At 42.8% G+C, this 19,982-nt stretch overlaps 1 protein-coding gene across 16 annotated transcripts in view; it reads right to left on the reverse strand.

Annotated features, from left to right (window-relative positions):
• LINGO2 (leucine rich repeat and Ig domain containing 2) overlaps window positions 1–19,982 on the reverse strand; it is a 982,977-nt gene that overhangs the window by 397,638 nt on the left and 565,357 nt on the right. For all 16 annotated transcript variants that reach the window (XM_061631549.1, XM_061631628.1, XM_061631608.1 and 13 more), the window contains one exon: window positions 12,738–12,806. The gene's annotated coding sequence lies outside the window, so the exon portion shown is untranslated. The remainder of the gene's footprint in view (window positions 1–12,737; window positions 12,807–19,982) is intronic.

Here is a 19,982-nt window from a genome sequence, read left to right on the forward strand (position 1 = left end):
TCTAAATCTGACTTTTACCAATTCTGTGGCAAATGGGAAGCCATATCTTCATGTGGAGCCTCTACTTTCTCTTTAGAATCAAAACACTTAAGGGTTCGTTAATGATGGCTCTGAATGGTAAAATATACCTTCCTCCCTTTTTGAATCTCAGAAAATTTGTGGTGCAGCCTTCCATTCCACTTGAAATCACAGGTGGGAGACCTCAGGCTTTGAATGCCACTCTAGGAGGTCTCTAGGGTAGAATGCACTAGGACCTTTGGATATACCCTTTGCATACTTGTCAGCTTTTGCTTACTTGCTGTAAAAGGGAGAGTCAGACAGGAGCCCTCACCCCCCTTCAATTTGAAGTGTTACAATCCAATACGGCATTTGATGTTTTTTCTGCATGTTCACATACATTCTAGATGCCTATCCTCTAGGGCAGCATTTAGGCTTTGTCTTTTTGTAGAACCCCAAGATCTATTAACCATAGTCAGGTACAAAAGACATACAGTTAGAATGAGATATCAGGGTGTCTCTGAGCACATTCTGAGCCTAGGAATTTTTTTCAGTAGCAGAACTGAGCTCACACTCCTTTCACACAGAAGTCTACCCCTGGTTACCCCAAAGCTTTCTTTACTTTAGCAGTCTAATTTTGGTGGGAAAAGTCATTTTGTTGTTATTAAATCTCTTCCTGATCTACAGATCTACCAATAGATCCCGGCCAACCTTCTGCTCGCCTGTTGCATCTGTTGCACAAGCGAATTGCACTTCCTCTTACTGGCTCATGATGTAATAGTTATGAGGATACCAGGGTTTGCCTGTTTTAGGCACAACAGTGATTGCAAAGACTGCTCTTTTCAGCTGCTGAAAAGCAGTTTCTCATCTCCATTACAGATGACAGAGATCCCAATTCACAATCTGGATCTAAAGAGCCATATATTATTTTGTATGTCTCTTAGTTCTCACCTGCAACTGAAACAAAAGGCACTTTCAGATAACCTATTTATTGAGCATTAGGGATAGAAGGATCTGTCAATGTTGGTTCTCTCAGTTTCTCATTTTTCCAATCTTAAATTCAGTTCTCCCCATTTCTGTGGAAATTTTGGATTTATTTTTTAAATCCTCATTAAAATTCTTCAGCATATTAGCACAAATTTCTATATTGTATGCAGTTTTGACTAATGTACACATTTTCCCAAGCAATTTCTCCTAATATAATGCACTTTATATATTATTTCCACTAATATATTCATATTTAAGTGCGAAAACTGTGTCACAAAATTCAGATAAGTGCAAAGGATGGCTATGTTTCAGTTCTCATGCTGTTTCAGGAAATCAATAAAATCAGTTTTAAAAGCAAACTCAATTGAATTCCCCCCCATCCCTATTGAGCATTCATCCTGATCTTTTTGCAGAGAGATTTGTTATTTAATGAGCATTCACTCTGGTTTTTTTGTGGGGAGACATCAAAACAGGGGTTATTCCACATTTTCCAGTGCATTTTCCCATCACATTCATTACTGCAAAAAGATGATCTTTCAGAGAAGCGGGTTTGTTGCACAAGACTTCTCAATTAGCAGCTATAATTGCACAACCTGAATTTGTCGAATTTGTGACTGAATCCCATTTGAAATACCAACAGTCTGGAAGTGCCCAAAGCCTAAATATTGCAACTACTGCCATAGTTATTTGCATACACCCCTTGTTACCACAGTCTCTTCCTCCCCTTTCCTCCTTTTTGCTGTCTCTTCCATTTCTGAAATTTAGACTGCAACCTTCTTCAGGGAAAAGACCTATCTTTATTTTATTTTGCTTATATTACTTTATAAAGCCCCATCTTTTACCCCAATGGTGCATATAAACAATGTTTTATTAATCTTTAATAATATTTGAACCTCCTATAGTCCTTTAATCCTAATTTTAGGACTGATGACCAAATCCCTAGTTCCACTGTTAATCTGCCCTGAGCACTATGTCTACATTGGAAGGGTAGGGTATAAATATTTTGAAACAAATTAATCCTATTATCTTTTTATATAAATTTAACTTCTCATTCTCTTCTCATTCTACAGGCTAAATATTGTAGACAGAAACCTAATTGCAAATTGATAGTAGCTTTCACCAGGGTTCCTGAATTACAAAAAAATAAACATATTGAACAGGGAAAAAAAGTATTTTGACCTTAAGAACTCTACTGAGATTTTTCTTTTTCTTTTTTAAAAAGGCCACTTTCTCAAGCATTTTTGTCATAAGGAGAGGGAGGGTGCGTTTGGATCAATTAGCTACTCACCATGTCACTCTCTCAACAGACTGCTCAAGCTGTGCAAAATGCTTTCCTTCACCACAAACAGCAATAAGATCATAAGCAATAGGTATTTCAACTTGATTCAGTTGCTTACTTGTAGATGTACATGACAAATAATGTTTCTAGCTCTATATTAACACCATCACTGGTGTCTTATAATGGTTTATTGAAATTGTATCATATGATGACAACAGCAAAATTATATCACACCAATTTTAATTCCTCCCCCACCCCACTTAATACACAGTTTTGGATTGTGCCATAATATACAGCTGTAGGCAAAGTAGGGGTGATTAAATGTACATGCCTTGGAATCATCCTCGTCTGCCTTCTTCTGCGGCCATAATCATAATGAATTACAATATTCCTGGGGTTGGCTTATCTCTCCTGATAAACCATGGAACCATATCAGGTCCACTCTAATATCTGGCATGTCAGATTGGTTGAGGATGTTTGAAGACAAGTGAAACAGGAATAACTCCAAAGAGAAACAATGCCATCAGATAATGCTAAGGGAAACTCTGGAGACCTATTGCCACTGTAGGTGATATTAAGCTTGATGAACCAAAGGTCTAACTTGATGCAACATAAATTTCTAGGCAGCCTTTTACATAAGGAAAATAGGGGGCTGCCATGTATTAACTTAGACCATTGGTCCATCTAGCTCAGTATTGTCTACACTGGCTGACGGTAGCTCTCCAGTATTTCAGGAAGGGGACATTCCCAACTCTATCTGGAAATGCCAAAAATTGAACTTGGGGCCTTCTGCACCCAAAGCAGATGCTCTACCATTTAGCTATGGCTCCTTTTGCCTAGGTAGGTGTTCTGAAAAGTATTCAGCACTTGTTAAAAATCACCAACACATTTCTAAGAGGCAAACCTAAGTTGCCACCACGCTTAACAGAGACCACCAACCAATCTTGACATCCTAATAAGTGTACCCACATGATGCATGCATTTGTCACATCTATGTTTGACATGTTTTGTCTGTTTTTATGATGTTTTAAAGCAACGTAAGGTCTGTTTTTTATGATGTTTTAAAGCGACATAAGGGCTGTTTTTATGATGTTTTAAAGAGTTTTAATGTTTCTGTTTGCCGCCCTGGGCTCCTGCTGGGAGGAAGGGTAGGGTATAAATCTAATAAATAAATAAATAAATAAATAAATAAAATGTTTTGGTGTGCACTTAAAAGACTGGGAGGAAGGGCAGGATATAAATCTAATAATGAATGAATGAATGAATGAATGAATGAATGACAGGTGTACACCAAAAACTAAAATGCATGAAGTGGCCTGGTTGATTCCTTGCAAATATAGGTGGTGAAGTGAGTAGTGAAAGAGCTGGTGCCTATCTAGCACATGAATTATTCCTTGCCCACCAGAGAACACCTTAGAGCAGCCTGAAGAAAAGCAGTTCCAACAGCTGTCTGAGCATGCTGGGTGGTAACTCCAGGGGTGCAAAAAAAGACACTTTTTCACCTCATGCAAATTCAAAAATAGCAGGCTGGATCTGGATTACAGTTAGCTGAACTTGGGTCCTTTTTAAATAAATATGAAAAGTTAATCACAAGTAACTTAAGTTCCACTGATTTGGGATCTAAATGCAAATAACTTAGTGGCATGTGTGCTTCCTATAGGTATCAAGTTGGCCACTGTGGAAGCAGAATGGCTGGACTAGATGCACCTTTGGTCTGATGTAGTAGACCGACCCCTTCTTATATTCTTAGTCTGGATTCAACTATCTAAGTTGTTGTCTTAATTCAATTCTTTATTGTTACGGTCAGTGACCAGCATGTTGTTGTCTTCATAAAAACTCAAGAAGCACCCTGCCAATATAATGTCTGTAAGCAGCACAGATGGCTGGGAGCAGGGACAGGGAGGAGACAGACACAAGTCCTGATACTTCAATTAAAGTTTCCATGAATGGGTCTTGGGTGGGAGGCAGGAGGAGATCTCCTGCATGATAAGAACATAAGAACATAACAAGAACCTGCTGGAACAGGCCAATGGTCCATCTAGTCCAGCGTCCTGTTCTCACAGTGGCCGACCAGTTGCTCATGGAAAGCCCTCAAGCAGGATTTGAGTGCAAGAGCACTCTTCCATCCTGGTTCCAAATTTTCCCTCGAGGTTCTACATTGCACAGGGAGCCTCTATGAGCTGAGCGGAGCAGACTCTCCGCTGCAGCAGTTACCTCTCCAAAGTGTTGAGGGCAAAGGAGCTGAGTGACAGGTGTGTGATGGATGGGACAGAGCAAACAAATACACTTTTGCTCTTCTCCTCATATGATTCTAATTGCATGGGAATGTGTGTGTGAATGCCCAAGCAGAGCCCTCCCCCCACATAGTTTATCTGAGAATGGACAGTTTTGCTGAAACTCTGCAATGGGAGTGACTGAATGATCCAATCACCACAGTAACTACTCATCCCCAGATAATGTGAAGGTGAAATGCCAAAGCAGTGATTCATACAGAGAAGTTGTGTGCAGTCTCCTCAGTGGGTTGGGACTTTGAATTCCTCTTAGAACCCTAATTATTTACTGAATTCCTTTATCATGGCCTGACACACAGTTTGGGAATGCTATAGGATCATTTTTAAAATAAAATAAAATAAAATGAGGCATGAAAATGGGGAAAGTGGGGCTGTATCAAGAATGATAGAATTAACAAGTCCTGAGTCGTAGAAAGGGAAATTAACACAAACATGATGTATGAGCTATTAAATGGATGTGATTCTAATTTCTGACCAATTTTTAAAGATAGCAGTCACTTAAGAGACAAAAACAACAGGAGCGGAAACATTGCAGGTGCCTAGTGGACCTGCAAGTCTGCTGCTGGCATCTAGCAAGATGAAATTATTTTCTAGCCCAGAAATTCAGGTTACCTGGCACATAATATGCCCCCCTGCTTGTTAATTAGCACCATGGTTTACAGGAACATGTTTTCTAATTTGAAGTTTCTGGTGGGAGGGGGACCTCTTGACCCTCTGAAAGGATTATATATCTTGCTTTATTACCTCAATAAAACAGCCTACTTTGGGAACTGCAAGGCAAGAATGTCATCCTGGTCCTTAGGAGAAGGAGCAAAGAACTTTCCTAACAGGGGAGGTTTCTTAACAGGTAGAAAACATAGTATGCAAGACACTAGAGGTAGTGTAGAATCACAGAATCACAGAATCACAGAGATGCAAGGGGCCTATAAGGCCATCGAGTCCAACCCCCTGCTCAATGCAGGAATCCAAATTAAAGCATACCCAACAGGTGGCTGTCCAGCTGCCTCTAGAATGCCTCCTGTGTTAGAGAGCCCACCACCTACCTAGGTAATAGATTCCACTGTCATGTAGAGGTAGTCCGGTTGCCCACTGTGAGAACAGGATGTTGGATGTGCATGTGAAGTAATTTGAACCCTCTAAAAATGCTATGTTAAAATGCTGGGCATTGTAATAGTCCTAATGGTTTCCATGCTGTAAAAAGGCTAGTAATGTTACATACACGAGTTGCCTTTTCTGTCTAAAAGGAATGGTGTATTTTGAATGGTGCAGTCTGTTCCTTCAGTAGGTTGCTGCTCTCCTGAAGATGAAGTGATCAATAAATACAATAAATGTAGCTTTTTTGGGGGGGAGGGAAGCAGTAGAGAAAACTGAGAAGAAAATAGCAACTAAAACGGTAACACTGAAGACCCTTCCCCACCCACCTACTCTGTTACGTTCTTACTTCTGAAGACTCTGATGCTTGATTGCAATCTCAAAGATGCACACACATTTTAATCGAAGAACTCTCTGGAGTTTGGATGCAATAGGGAAGCCACAAGGAGTGGATACTTCATTGTGGTTGATGGAGCTGAAAGTGATTACCATCAGATGGCACAAAAATAGGGAGACACTCCTAATGTCAAAATCCTTCAATTTCTCACAGGTAATTTCCCAACACTCCTGTTCAAGAGATGCTTGAAAACTGAGCACATTTAGGGATGACCAAACCTTGTGCCTTGTCCCCAGTAGCTGCAATCAGTAAGCAAGAAATGAATGGCTCAGGACTGCAGGTGTGGAAATTCAACTACAGTTCTGGCACTAAAGGAATTATTATTATTATTATTATTATTATTTAGTTGCATCAGATCTAATGGTTTCTAGGCGACTTACAACAGATTTATCAACATGCAATAAAAAAAGATTTTAAAAACTTGCCGCCGCTGAAAAGGCCTGTTCTCAGGTTGCCACCCTCTGAACCTCAGTGGAGGGGGCACATGAGGAAAGGCCTCAAATGATGAGCACAGGGTCTGGGTCGGTTCATATGCGGAGAGGCAGTCCTAGAGATATTGAGGTCCTGAGCTGCATAAGGCTTTACAGGTCAAAACCAGCACTTTGAATTGTGTCCAGAAACTAATCGATAATCAGTGCAGTTGTGCCAGAATTGGTGTTATGTGTGCAGACTGAATTATTCTGGTCAGTAATCTGGCCACCAAATTCTGCACTAATTCCGAACTGTCTTCAAAGACAGCTCCACGTATAATGTATTGCAGTAGTCTAACCTAGATGTTACCAGAGCGTAGACAATAGAGGTTAGGCTAACCCTGTCCAGATAGTGGCACAGCTGGAACACTAGTCCAAGCTGATAGAAGGCCACCTAGGACACTTGAACCTCAAGTGTAACCGCTTCCAGAGTGGGCCACAACCCATCCATCCAGTCAAGAAAACCACCCACCAACAGTGCCTCAGTCTTGTCTGGATTAAGCTTCAGTTTACTAGCTGTCATCCAGTCCACTATTGAGGCAAGACACCAATTCAGCATGTCCCCTGCCATACCTGAAGCTGTAAAGGAGAAGTAGATAATAATAATATAATAATAATAAATAATAAATTTAATTTCTGTGTCGCCTATCTGGCCAATGGCCACTCTAGGCGACGTACAGCAGTTAAAACACAATAAGATAAAATACAATAGTACAATATAAAAACAATAGAAAAACAATACAGCAGCAGACAATGATATTAAAACAGGGTATTAAAACAGGATAGGAGGCAATTCAATCCAGTAATTAACCCTCCCCGGAAATCCCAAAGGCCTGTTGAAAGAGCCAGGTCTTTAAGGCTTTACGAAATACATTTAGGGAAGAGGCATGCCGGAGATCTTGTGGGAGGGAGTTCCAGAGGGTGGGGGCTGCCACTGAGAATGCCCTCTCTCTAGTACCCGCCAACCTGGCTGTTTTTGTCAGCGGGATTGAGAGAAGGCCCTGTGTGGCTGATCTTGTCGGGCGGCATAATTGGTGGCGTTGAAGGCGCTCCGTAAGATAAACTGGGCCGAGACCGTATAGGGATTTAAAGGTTAATACCAACACCTTGAATTGGCCCGGAAAACAAGTGGAAGCCAGTGTAGATCGAACAACACTGGTGTGATGTGATCCCGGCGGCGACTATTCGTAAGTAGTCGAGCCGCCGCATTTTGAATAAGTTGTAGTTTCCGGACCGTTTTCAAGGGTAACCCCACGTAGAGCGCATTACAGTAATCCGAACGAGAGGTGACCAGGGCGTGTACTACCAGTGGGAGCTGATGAACAGGAAGGTAGGGTTGCAGCCTTCGTATGAGGTGTAGTTGATACAAGGCTGCCCGGCTCACTGCTGAAATCTGAGCCTCCATGGACAGCCTGGAATCAAGTACAACCCCAAGGCTGCGGACCTGGTCCTTCAGGGGTAAACTCACCCCATTGAACTTCAAGTCAACTTCTCCCAACCTTCTTTTGTCCCCCACAAGCAGCACCTCGGTCTTATCAGGGTTCAGCTTCAGCTTGTTCCTTCCCATCCATCCACTCACGGATTCCAGGCACTTGGACAAGGTCTCCACAGCCGACTCTGGTGAAGATTTAAACGAGAGGTAGAGCTGAGTGTCATCTGCATATTGGTGACACTGCAGCCCAAACCTCCTAATGATTGTCCCTAGCGGCTTCATATAAATGTTAAATAGCATGGGAGAGAGGATAGAACCCTGTGGCACACCACAATTGAGAGGTGAAGGGTCTGAAACCTCCTCCCCCAATGCTACCTGTTGAAACCTGTCGGAGAGGAAGGAATGGAACCACTGCAATACAGTACCTCCAATTCCCAATCCCTCCAGACGATGTAGAAGGATACTGTGGTCGACAGTATCAAAAGCCGCTGAGAGATCGAGGAGGACAAGAAAGGAGAATTCTCCCCTATCTAGTGCCCTCCTCAAATCATCTACCAGAGCGACCAAGGCTGTTTCAGTTCCGTGACCAATCCTGAAACCCGATTGGTATGGATCCAAGTAATCTGTTTCATCCAAGTGTGCTGACAACTGGTTGGCCACCACTCGCTCAATGACCTTGCCTAGAAATGGTAGATTCGAAATTGGGCGAAAGTTATTAAAAACTTGGGGATCCAAGGAGGGCTTCTTCAAGATGGGCTTTACAATTGCCTCCTTGAAGGCTGATGGCATCACACCCTCTTTCAAAGATGCGTTTACCACCGCTTTGATCCCCTCGCCCAATTTCTCTCTGCAGCTCATAAGGAGCCACGATGGGCAAGGATCAGTTAGACAAGTGGTAGGCTTCACAGTTGTAAGCATCTTGTCCACATCCTCAGAAGGGAGAAGCCAAAACCGATCCCAATTTACCGGCATGCAACTGGCCAACTCTGGTTCATCCACTGTATCCACGGCGCACGGAATCGAGCTCCGTAAGTGATCGATTTTATCAGTGAAGTGCTTTGCTAATATGTCACAGGAGGCCTTTGACTGTTCCAAGGGTTCCTGAGCAACTGGACCGACCAGGCTTCGGACCACCTGGAACAGCCTCCTGGGACAGCACTCCGCGGACGCAATAGAGGCAGTAAAGAAAGCCTTCTTTCCTGCCTTTATTGCCACCTGGTAGGCAGCTACTGCTGCTCTAACCTGTGTCCGGACATCTTCGGAACGGGATTTCCGCCACCGGCGTTCTAGTCGTCTCACCTCCTGTCTCAGACTACGCAACCGCGGTGTATACCATGGTGCCAGCTGAGTTCTATTCAGGGGGAGAGGACGTTTCGGAGCCACTCGGTCTAATGCCCTGGTGATACCATCATTCCACTCCTTCACCAGGGTTTCGACCAGGCGACCTTCAGCAGGTTCCAATTCCCCAAGCGCAGTCAGGAATCCATCCGGATCCATCAGGCGCCTGGGGAGGACCATTCTAATAGTAATAGTAGAGCTATGTTCATCAGCATATTGCTGACATCACACTCCAAAACTCTGGATAACCCCACTCAGAGGTTTCATGTACATATTAAATAGCATGGGGATAGAACTGAACCCTTTGGGACCCCACAATGAAAGTTCCACTGGGCTGAACAGCATTCTCCAAGCACCACCCTCTGAGAACATCCATCCAAACAGGACTAGAACCACTGCCAAACAGTACCACCCACCTCCAACTCAGACAGCCATTCCAGAAAAATACCATGGTCAATGGTATCGAAAGCCGCTGAGAGGTCAAGGAGAATTAATAGGGATATGCTCTCCTTGTCTCTTTCCCAATATAGGTCATCATAAAGGACGACCAAGACAAAACTGGGCCTAAACCCCGATTGAAATGCACCCAGAAATGCTAAATTAACTACAGAAATTACACCATGAGTGACCTAACTCAAACACAGAGAAAATAAACTAATCATTTAGATTTAACATTTGATTGCCACCAAATGTTTGCCTAAAGCGAAGTTTCAATCAAATTTGGTGGTTCCTGTTTCGGCTAATGTCGATGGAATTTGAACAGAAATTTCATACATTGTCCCTAAAGTTTCTAGGTGAATATGTTTTTGGGTTTTTTTGCTCAGGGGAAACATCTGATGAAGTTCAAGAGAAGTAAAATGTTTTAATAAGGCTAGTGAAATTTTTGATAAGGGTTCTTTTCCACATGTCGCTAGGGTCATTGTGTGAGAATCAGAATGAAGTCTACATCATTCGTTATTTTAATCACTGAGAACTGAAAGAAAATAAAGGTAACACAATCATACTCAAGAATAATATAATGATGCAAGAAAAGGAGGTCTGAATAAATTTCTAGTTCTTCCCCCCACAATGTTGGTGGTGGGGTGGGTGAGCTAGTATGTAACTCAGACACGTCTTCATAAGCCTCTGCCAGCTGAGTGCTACCAGCGGTGGGGCTCCATGCAGCAAAGCCCTGAGTTCTGCCTTAGCAGGCGGGAAGCTGCCTTCAGTGGTTTGCTGGCCCATCCTCCCTGGTCGCACTTAGGATTCCTCTATAAAAATCCCAAACTTTACACTCGCATTGACTTTTGACACTGTGAGAAAAGGCTTCACCGGTTGCATTTTAAGTGATGATTGCAAGCTGGTAGCCGTTTTAAATTTCTCTGTTTATTCTCACATATATAGGCTCACTCATAGATAGTCCAACATACCCTCTTCTGGAATATACTACAGCTCTTAACCTTTGTGTACTACCAACACCAACATGAAAACCAGATGAAGCAAGTTTGATATAGCCCCAGACACTATATTAGATGTCTGTTTACTGGCACCTTTGACATTCCCATGAATCCCTTTTAGCCCTAAAGGAATGCCACCTGAGCCTCTAATATTAGTCTAAGGCTCTGACAGCAGCTGCTTCGTATCTCCAGGTCAGAAAGAAACAGATTCAACTTCATTAAATGTTATATCCTGTTGTAGCTTTGCCTTTGAAGTTAGGTTCCTTTTGGGGAGTAGTGGGTTGGGAGAAGTTTCCAACACTTCCCTTTGTAAACTGCTATTTGCACCACTGCTTGTTGACACATTCTGAAGGTTGTTCAACAGAACTGCTCATAAAACATATTTGCTACAGCAGAGAAAATCCTGAGTCCAAAGAAAGGATATATGCATGCCCAGTGGAGAAATCCAGACACAAAAGGAGTTTTGCTTGCTGTAACACTTTATATTGCGGAGGAGACTACCCCCTCTGAAGCTTTAAAAATGAACAGCTGATCTCTTCAGCACTATAAACAGATTGCAAATAAATCTGTAATCTTGTTGGCCCTCTGTCAATTTTAGCTTATATATTTATTTATTACACTTGTGTCCTGTTAATGCACAATAAACCAAATGACCAAATCATAAAAATCAACACATCAAGCACAGAACAACCTTTTAACTAACAAATTCACTATAGAATTAATTGCACTTTTATTTCAAAGACAAATGAACACCTAAAGTCAGGGTCTAATAAAACATGATATATTCTGAAAAATATGCAGAAATAAATGATGGAAAATATGGTCTATGGCTGATAGCCAAACAAATGCACAATATTGACCAACTTCTAATGTACATATAATTTACTCCCACAAATTGTAATGTAATCTGCTTGCTGTGCTGACAAGATATATATGTACTCCCAACGACAACACAGTAAGAAATCACAAAGATATTCTAATACAGAGGTATAAAATGCAAAGATAAAATACACCACATATCTCAAATAATTTGCCAGACGCGTTTCGACTTGAGACAAGTCTTCTTCTATGGCATCTATTTGGAAAGTTTCTGTTTGAACATGGTTTTAGATAAGGCAATACTTAAAAATATAAAAAACCCTTTTATTAACATGAAATAATATACCAATTCATCTTAAAAATATACTTAAAATTTAAAAATATAAAATTTTTAAAAAGGCTAAAAAATTTAAAAAGGCTACCTTTATTTCAAAACATTTTTTTTTCTGAAGAGAAATGCTTTGCAGCACTGGTAAGTCAATACTGGGCCAGAAATTCACGCTCTAATCATACTGCTAAAAATGTTTTGCTTATTTGCCTTTCCAGGTCATACGCTACGGCACTACAAGCAAAGTCCCCATATAAGATTCATGGCCATGCAAGCCTTTAAGATATGCGGGGGATACAACTGTAGAAGTTTTATAGGCCAAAATGAGTACTTTGATCAGCACTGAGAAATGAACCAGCAACCAGTGTATGTGCTAAAGCAGAGTTGTATGTGCTTCTTTTGTATTATTTAATTTTCATATCTGTTTCTTTCACCTCCCATCAGCAAGTAGGTGGCTACTATGTTTTGCAATACAGCAGATTTGCAGACACTCTTCTTGGTAAGTGCATGAAAAATGCATTTGCAGTTGTTGATCCAGACTCAGCTTCAAAGGTATGGAAGAAAACTGGAGATCATTTGGTAGATATGTCCTCAGGGTCTTACATTATTCTCTAGCTCAGAAGTAGTCAATGTACTGCCCTTCAGATACTGTTGGACTACATCTCTCATCATCCTTGAACATTGTCCATGGTGACTGGTGCTAATGGAAGTTGTAGTCCACAATATCTGGAGGGCACTGTTGGCTGCCCTAGGTGGTTGGCTACTTCACTAAATAAAAGCATAGCACTTTACAGGCCACTGTAACTTTAAATAATCACCATCAAATCAGACAGTGGAGATTCCATGGAAGAAAAATATAAAACCTACTTACCACTCCTAGAAGAGTCATTCATGCTGCTTAAGTCCTGTGTCTCAGTGTATGTTCACTCTGGGGCCTCTCCTGTTGATGATTAAAAAAAAGGTAATCAGGTGATAAGAGAAAATAACTTGGGCACCTGGGTCAGAAATATCTGACCCTATTACAATGACAGTTCATGTTCTCATTCACAACTTTTAAATGTGTACAGACAGATACATGGCTATCTTCAGAAGCTTTCGCTAAACAATGGCAGTATAACCTGATGTAAAGTACTTACATAATGGATTTCTTTAATGTAACACACATAGACCCATTATATGAAATAACAGAAGAAAGCCATAAAAACATCAAATATAAGAAGCTGTTATTTGTGTTCTCAGTGGTACTATCAGAATGGATGCAGTCTTGGGACTACAACAATTTCCTTCTAAACACTCCATGATTTTAACATTTGGTATATAATCATTCTTCAAATTGAGCAGTCACTCACTACGACACTTACAAGCTATCTAACTTTACTTTTCTCAATCAGTTTGATAACTATACCTCTATCTCATGGGAAGACCCATGAAGTGCAAAGGTTACATAACTATTAAGCTTCAGAGAACTCTTTTTATTCTGACATCTGCCAAGGAAGCCTTGCATGAGAGCCCTGAAACCCTAGTTCACTGTAGAAGATTCTGATGCATATTTTATGGAGTACAATCAATAAATGCAGAGCGCTGGCCGGCCAACTGGGCCTCACCACTGTCTGGTGTAAACAGCTGCGTGCATTCTTGAACATAACACTCCCTGCGACGCACAGGCACTGCTATAACGGGAGAGATCAGTACTGATAGCAAGTCAGGCTCTTTGCATGACACCCTTTCCTACACACATTCAGTGAATGTTTGAAGAAGGAGCAGGGCTGCACCCATTGGGCTTGCCTCTCAACCTATGTCTTCTGGCCAGTACTACCATCACCCCCACAGCCATACATTCAGTACTAGTGAGAAAGAGGCTGTGGTATTTCAGAGGTCCCTTACGAGGCCCTGGTCTCTGGTGGTCATTACGTCAGTCATTCAGCTGGCCCACTGAGTCCAGTCTTTCCTTAATTATTTGATTCAATAAAATAGTCACAAAGCTCTGAAAGTAGTGTACATAACTTGCTACCACAATATATTAAGTTACAGAGCTGTAGGCCATTCCTTTTATATGCTAGCATGTGGGGTGAGACATATTATTCCTAAAATCTACCCATACTAGAACACACTCATTAATTTAAGAATTGATAAATATATTTATCTATGGAATCAGAACAAGTAGTCATTTAGTAAAGAGTAACACATATTGACTCTTTCTATATCTCCACATTACATCACTGGTTCCCTTTTTAATAGCTGATTGCAGGGCCGGCTCCAGACATGCTGGGGGCCTTGGGCATCAGCTTGCCCTGGGCCCCGGTGTATGTGCGTGTTCGTGTTTGCACACATGCGGGCCCCCCCACCTACCTGTCTCCTGTCTTTTACTATTGCCATTAACCAAGATGGCGGCCACGGTTTCCCTAAGGAGATGAAGCCTCCACCGCCAGCTTTGTTGATGGCAAGCGTGCGTGCTACGCGCATCTCTGCCATCAACTAAGATGGTGGCAGGGGCTTCAGTACTTTCGGGAAACTGCAGCTGCCATCTTCATTAAGGGCAATACTAAAAGGCAGGAGACAGGTAAGTAGAGGGCATGGGGGGCTGCAGATTGCCACAGAAAGCAGAAGGGGAGTGGAGGGGCCGCTGAGGGCCCCCGTTCCCCTGCAGCTCCAGGGGCCCTCAGGCCAGTGCCCCACCTGGCCGCCGTTTAGAACAGGCCCTGGCTGATTGAACCACCAACCTTTAATAGAAAAATAAAATAGTGTTGGAATGGGCCTATAAGGCCATTGAGTCCAGCACCCTACCCAATGCAGGAATCAATTTATCCCTATTTCAACTTTTCCTTTTCATTTATTCCTTTTCCAACTCTCAGACTTTCTCTCTCTCTACTCTTCTATCTCTGTGCCTGTTGAACTTCCTAATTGATATTCTCAGCAGCACTCTGACCCAGCTGCTCACTCTGACTCCACCAACCATTCTAGCATATTCCCCTGCTCTCCAGTTACCCAAATCTCCTTGACGGTGAAGCACAATCTGTCTCCCCACTTCCCTTCCAGAACTGTAGAAGATGGGTGAAAACACTGCTTTTCTTTTTCACTCTGTACAGAATGATCTTTCCCCAAGTTGTGTTGTGTGTGTGTGTGTGTGTGTGTGCATGAGAGAGCAAGAGAGCGAGAGAGAGCATGTGTGGTCTATTGGTGTGAGTGTATGTGTTGTCCGTATGTTTGATCTTTGTGTGTATATGTCCACATACTTGTGTGTAAATATACAATGGCCAGGCCCACCGCCATGATCCTTAGAGGGTGGTTGCCTTTCAGTGCACCCTTGGACCAAAAAAGGTGAGCCTCTACTGCCCTGGAGTTGCACCATATTGAGGACACTGTGGGAAATTAAAATGGCAGCTAGATGCAGCTACCCTATTCTACTTAATGTTCCAGACCAGATTTTTTTTTTAAAAAAAGTTGGCCTAGTGCAAGTGGCAACAGTGGGCCCTGCCAGGATGCTGAGGACCTTGCAATTTCCAAGGATGCCAGGCACTGACACCAGCCACCTCTCTCTCTTATACTTACACACACACAAACTGCTGATAGTTCAGAGTTGAATGTTTTTATCTGTTGTCTTCCCTTAAACCTGTCACAGATTGAATGCAAAATCAATTGTGAAAAGGGCAGGAAAGAGGCAGCTCTTGCTTTGTGACTCTATGTTAGAAGCATTTTGGGTGTCTGTCCACTTTCAGGGAGAACATCTATTTTTATCATGGTAATGACAGTTTTGAAGAAATTTTCTTTTGAAAACATTCAAATTCACCTGATGCATAGGAAACAGATTTTTACCCCATGTCTACTTTTTTCCATGCAGCCAATTTATCCTTATTATAATTTTTGGTATTTATGAGAGTAATGAAAGTCTGATGTTTTTATATGAGCATCTATTTTTATTATAGACTTGGTTGGGATTTATCAAGTCTAGCAAGTTTGATTCACAAATGTCTTTGCCGATTTCCCCCAACCCAGTGGCATTTATCAGTGACACCAGAGCTTGGAAAAGTTACTTTTTTGAACTACAACTCCCATCAGCCCCATCCAGTGGCCATGCTGGCTGGGGCTGATGGGAGTTGTAGTTTTAAAAAAGTAACTTTTCCAAGCTCTGAACACTATAGATCAGGGTTTGCCACTGTAGCTCTGGCTGGTGCCAGTGCACCCAGCAGTACCTCCTGTGCTGCCTGCAAAAGGTCTCAGTAAATATTCCCTCAAAAATCCACAATACATAAGACAGTTTGCTCTTCCTGCTCAGTTCCTGTTTGCACTGCCTCAGCCTCTTTTGAAATGAAGCCATTATGTCATGCTGCCATGGCAGACATTTTGTGATATGCCACACCACCACAGCAGCCATTTTTTGACTGGCATCCACGGCACTTTCTCAAAATTCCTGATGTGTCCACTGACCCAGAAAGGTTGTCGGTCCCTGATAATATCCTCATAATTTAAGAAACTCAGTTTTACTGAAATATTTCAGAGCTGAATAACATGATAACATTAAAGGCCCTTGACAAAAACAACAATTTTATGGGATAAGAACATAAGAACATAAGAAGAGCCTGCTGGATCAGGCCAGTGGCCCATCTAGCCCAGCATCCTGTTCTCACAGTGGCCAACCAGGTGACTCATTTTTTTCTGGGCTATTTCTTAAAATTACTGAAGATCCCCAGTGCAGAACTAAACCTGATAATGGAGTCTTAAATTTTAATATATCAGGACAATGATTTTCCAATTCTTAGTGTGAAACAGTGATGGACAATGCTTACTTTCTCCCTCTCCTCTCTATGGCTTCGAGACAATGGAAATGAAGGAAAAGAGGGTAACAGCTTTATAGACCTGCTATGTATTTTAAGGTCCTTCGGTAAAGACAATCCCATGAAAATATGTTGGGTGGCACAACTGCTCCAAAAACTGCTTGTGCCAGCAGCATGGAAGAGGGTTGGTGGTGGCTTCTGAAAGCAAGAACTATATATAGACTGAAATGGACTCCAGAGGCAACAGGTTTATTGGTTACAGCTCACAAAGTTTTTGGCACAGCACAGGGCAAAGATCTAGGCTGATGCAACTATCCTGGCACACTTGCTGGGATACTAATGGGAGTAGCAGTACATATCACCCACAAAGTAATTCTGTCTTTAGGCACCAGGTAAAAACATTTGTATTCATCCACGCCTTTGGAGTTTAATTTTTCTGTTAGTTTTAATCAGATGGGGAAGAGTTGGGTTCTGTTTTATGTAGTCTGAGTATTTTAGAGTGTTTTTATTCTTGTTTTTAATGTTGTAAGTTGCTTTGAGTTTTCAGTTTGGAGGAAAAAAGATAATAATAACAACAATAACAACAACAATAATAATACACACCTCAAAGTTAAACTATAGAATTTGCTCCCACAAAATGTAGTGATGACCACTTTCTGATAGCTTTAAAGGGGTTTTAGACAAATTCATGGAGTAAAATACCATCAAAGGCTGTGACCCAAGATGGCTATGTTCTACCTCCACTGTGAGAAACAGTATGCCTTTGAATATCAGTTGCTGGGAATCACATGTGGGGGCAGCGCTGTTGGTGCTCAGGTTCTGCATGCAGGTTTCCCATGACATCTGGTCTGGTTGGGCACTGCAAGAATAGAATGCTGGACTAGATGGGCCCTTGGCCTGACCCAGCAGGGCTCTTCTTTTGTTCTTACAACATTCCTTAAAAAGACCCCCTTTTGGGGAGATGGATGCTTGCACACCCCCACTTACTTTCAACATGGACCTGGCCCAATTCCTTCTTTGCCAGGAACGAAGTTGTGATAGTAAAATTAAAATAATAATAATAATATAATAATAAATTTAATTTATGTGTCGCCTATCTGGCCAATGGCCACTCTAGGCGACGTACATACAATAAATATGGCAGAATACAATATAAAAATACAGTGAAATATATAAATTATAAGAGCAAACAATACATAATAGGAGGCATTTAAAACAGAAGAATATTAAGCCTCCCCAGAAGTCCCGAAAGCCTGCTGAAAAAGCCAGGTCTTTAAGGCCTTGCGGAACATATTCAGGGAAGAGATGTGCCGAAGATCTTGTGGGAGGGAGTTCCAGAGGGTGGGGGCCGCCACTGAAAAGGCCTTCTCTCTAGTGCCCGCCAACCTAGCTGCTTTGGTTGGCGGGACTGAGAGAAGGCCTTGTGTGGCCGATCTTGTCAGGCGGCATGATTGGTGGCGTTGTAGGCGCTCCTTTAGATAAACTGGGCCGAGACCGTGTAGGGATTTAAAGGTTAAAACCAACACCTTGAATTGGGCCCGGAAAACAACTGGAAGCCAGTGTAGATCGAACAACACTGGCGTGATGTGGTCCCGGCGACGACTGTTTGTAAGTAATCGAGCCGCCGCATTTTGAATAAGTTGTAGTTTCCGGACCGTTTTCAAGGGTAACCCCACGTAGAGCGCATTACAGTAATCTAATCGAGAGGTGACCAGGGCATGTACTACCAGTGGGAGGTGATGAACAGGAAGGTAGGGTTGCAGCCTACGTATAAGGTGTAGTTGGTACCAAGCTGCCCGGCTCACAGCCGAAATCTGAGCCTCCATGGACAGCTTGGAATCAAGTACAACCCCGAGGCTGCGGACCTGGTCCTTTAGGGGTAAACTCACCCCATTGAACTTCAGGTCAACGGTTCCCAACCTTCTCTTGTCCCCCACGAGCAGTACCTCGGTCTTGTCGGGGTTCAGTTTCAGCCTATTCCTTCCCATCCATCCACTCATGGACTCCAGGCACTTGGACACGGTCTCCACAGCCAACTCTGGTGAAGATTTAAATGAGAGATAGAGCTGAGTGTCATCCGCATATTGGTGACACTGCAGCCCAAATCTCCTGATGATTGCCCCCAGCGGCTTCATATAGATGTTAAATAGCATGGGAGAGAGGATAGAACCCTGTGGCACACCACAATTGAGAGGCCAAGGGTCTGAAACCTCCTCCCCCAATGCCACCTGTTGGTACCTATCAGAGAGAAAGGAGCGGAACCACCGTAATACAGTGCCTCCTATTCCCAATCCCTCTAGGCGATATAAAAGGATACTGTGGTCGACAGTATCAAAAGCCGCTGAGAGATCGAGGAGGACAAGGAAGGTAAATTCTCCCCTATCTAATGCCCTCCTCATATCATCTACCAGAGCGACCAAGGCTGTTTCAGTTCCGTGACCAGTCCTGAAGCCCGATTGGTATGGATCTAAGTAATCCGTTTCATCCAAGTGTGTCTACGACTGATTGGCCACCACTCGCTCAATGACCTTGCCCAAGAATGGTAAATTCGAAATTGGGCGAAACTTGGGGATCCAAGGAGGGCTTCTTTAAGATGGGCTTTACAATTGCCTCCTTGAGGGCTGATGGCATCACACCCTCTTTCAAGGATGCGTTTACCACCGCCTTGATCCCCTCACCCAACTTCTCTCTGCATCTCATGATGAGCCACGATGGGCAAGGGTCTGTTAGACAGGTGGTAGGCCTTACAGTCGAGAGCACCTTGTCCACATCCTCAGAAGAGAGAGGCTGAAAATGATCCCAGCATACCGGCATGCAACCGGTCAACTCCGATTCATTCACTGTATCCACGGCGCACGGGATCGAGCTCCGTATGTGTTCGATTTTATCAGCAAAGTGCTTAGCCAAAGTGTCACAGGAGGCTTTTGACTGTTCCAAGGGTTCCTGAGCAACTGGACCGACCAGGCTTCGGACCACTTGGAACAACCTCCTGGGACAGCACTCTGCAGACGCAATAGAGGCAGTAAAGAAAGCCTTCTTTTCTGTCCTTATTGCCACTTGGTAGGCAGTTACTGCTGCTCTAACTTTTGTCCGGACACCTTCGGAGCGGGATTTCTGCCACCGGCGTTCTAGTCGTCTCACCTCCTGTCTCAGAATACGCAGCTGTGGTGTATACCACGGTGCTAACTGAGTTCTATTCAGGGGGAGAGGACGTTTCGGAGCCGCCCGGTCTAACGCCCCGGTTGCATGCACCAGTCTCCAAGCAGTGAGAGACTTCCAGGGGTTCCAGTGCTGACCCAGAGTTCAGTTCCTTTTGCTGCTGGAATATCAATTTAATCTCTTCC

The sequence above is a fragment of the Rhineura floridana genome, chromosome 1, assembly GCF_030035675.1.
Source record: "Rhineura floridana isolate rRhiFlo1 chromosome 1, rRhiFlo1.hap2, whole genome shotgun sequence".
Lineage (NCBI taxonomy): Eukaryota > Metazoa > Chordata > Lepidosauria > Squamata > Rhineuridae > Rhineura > Rhineura floridana.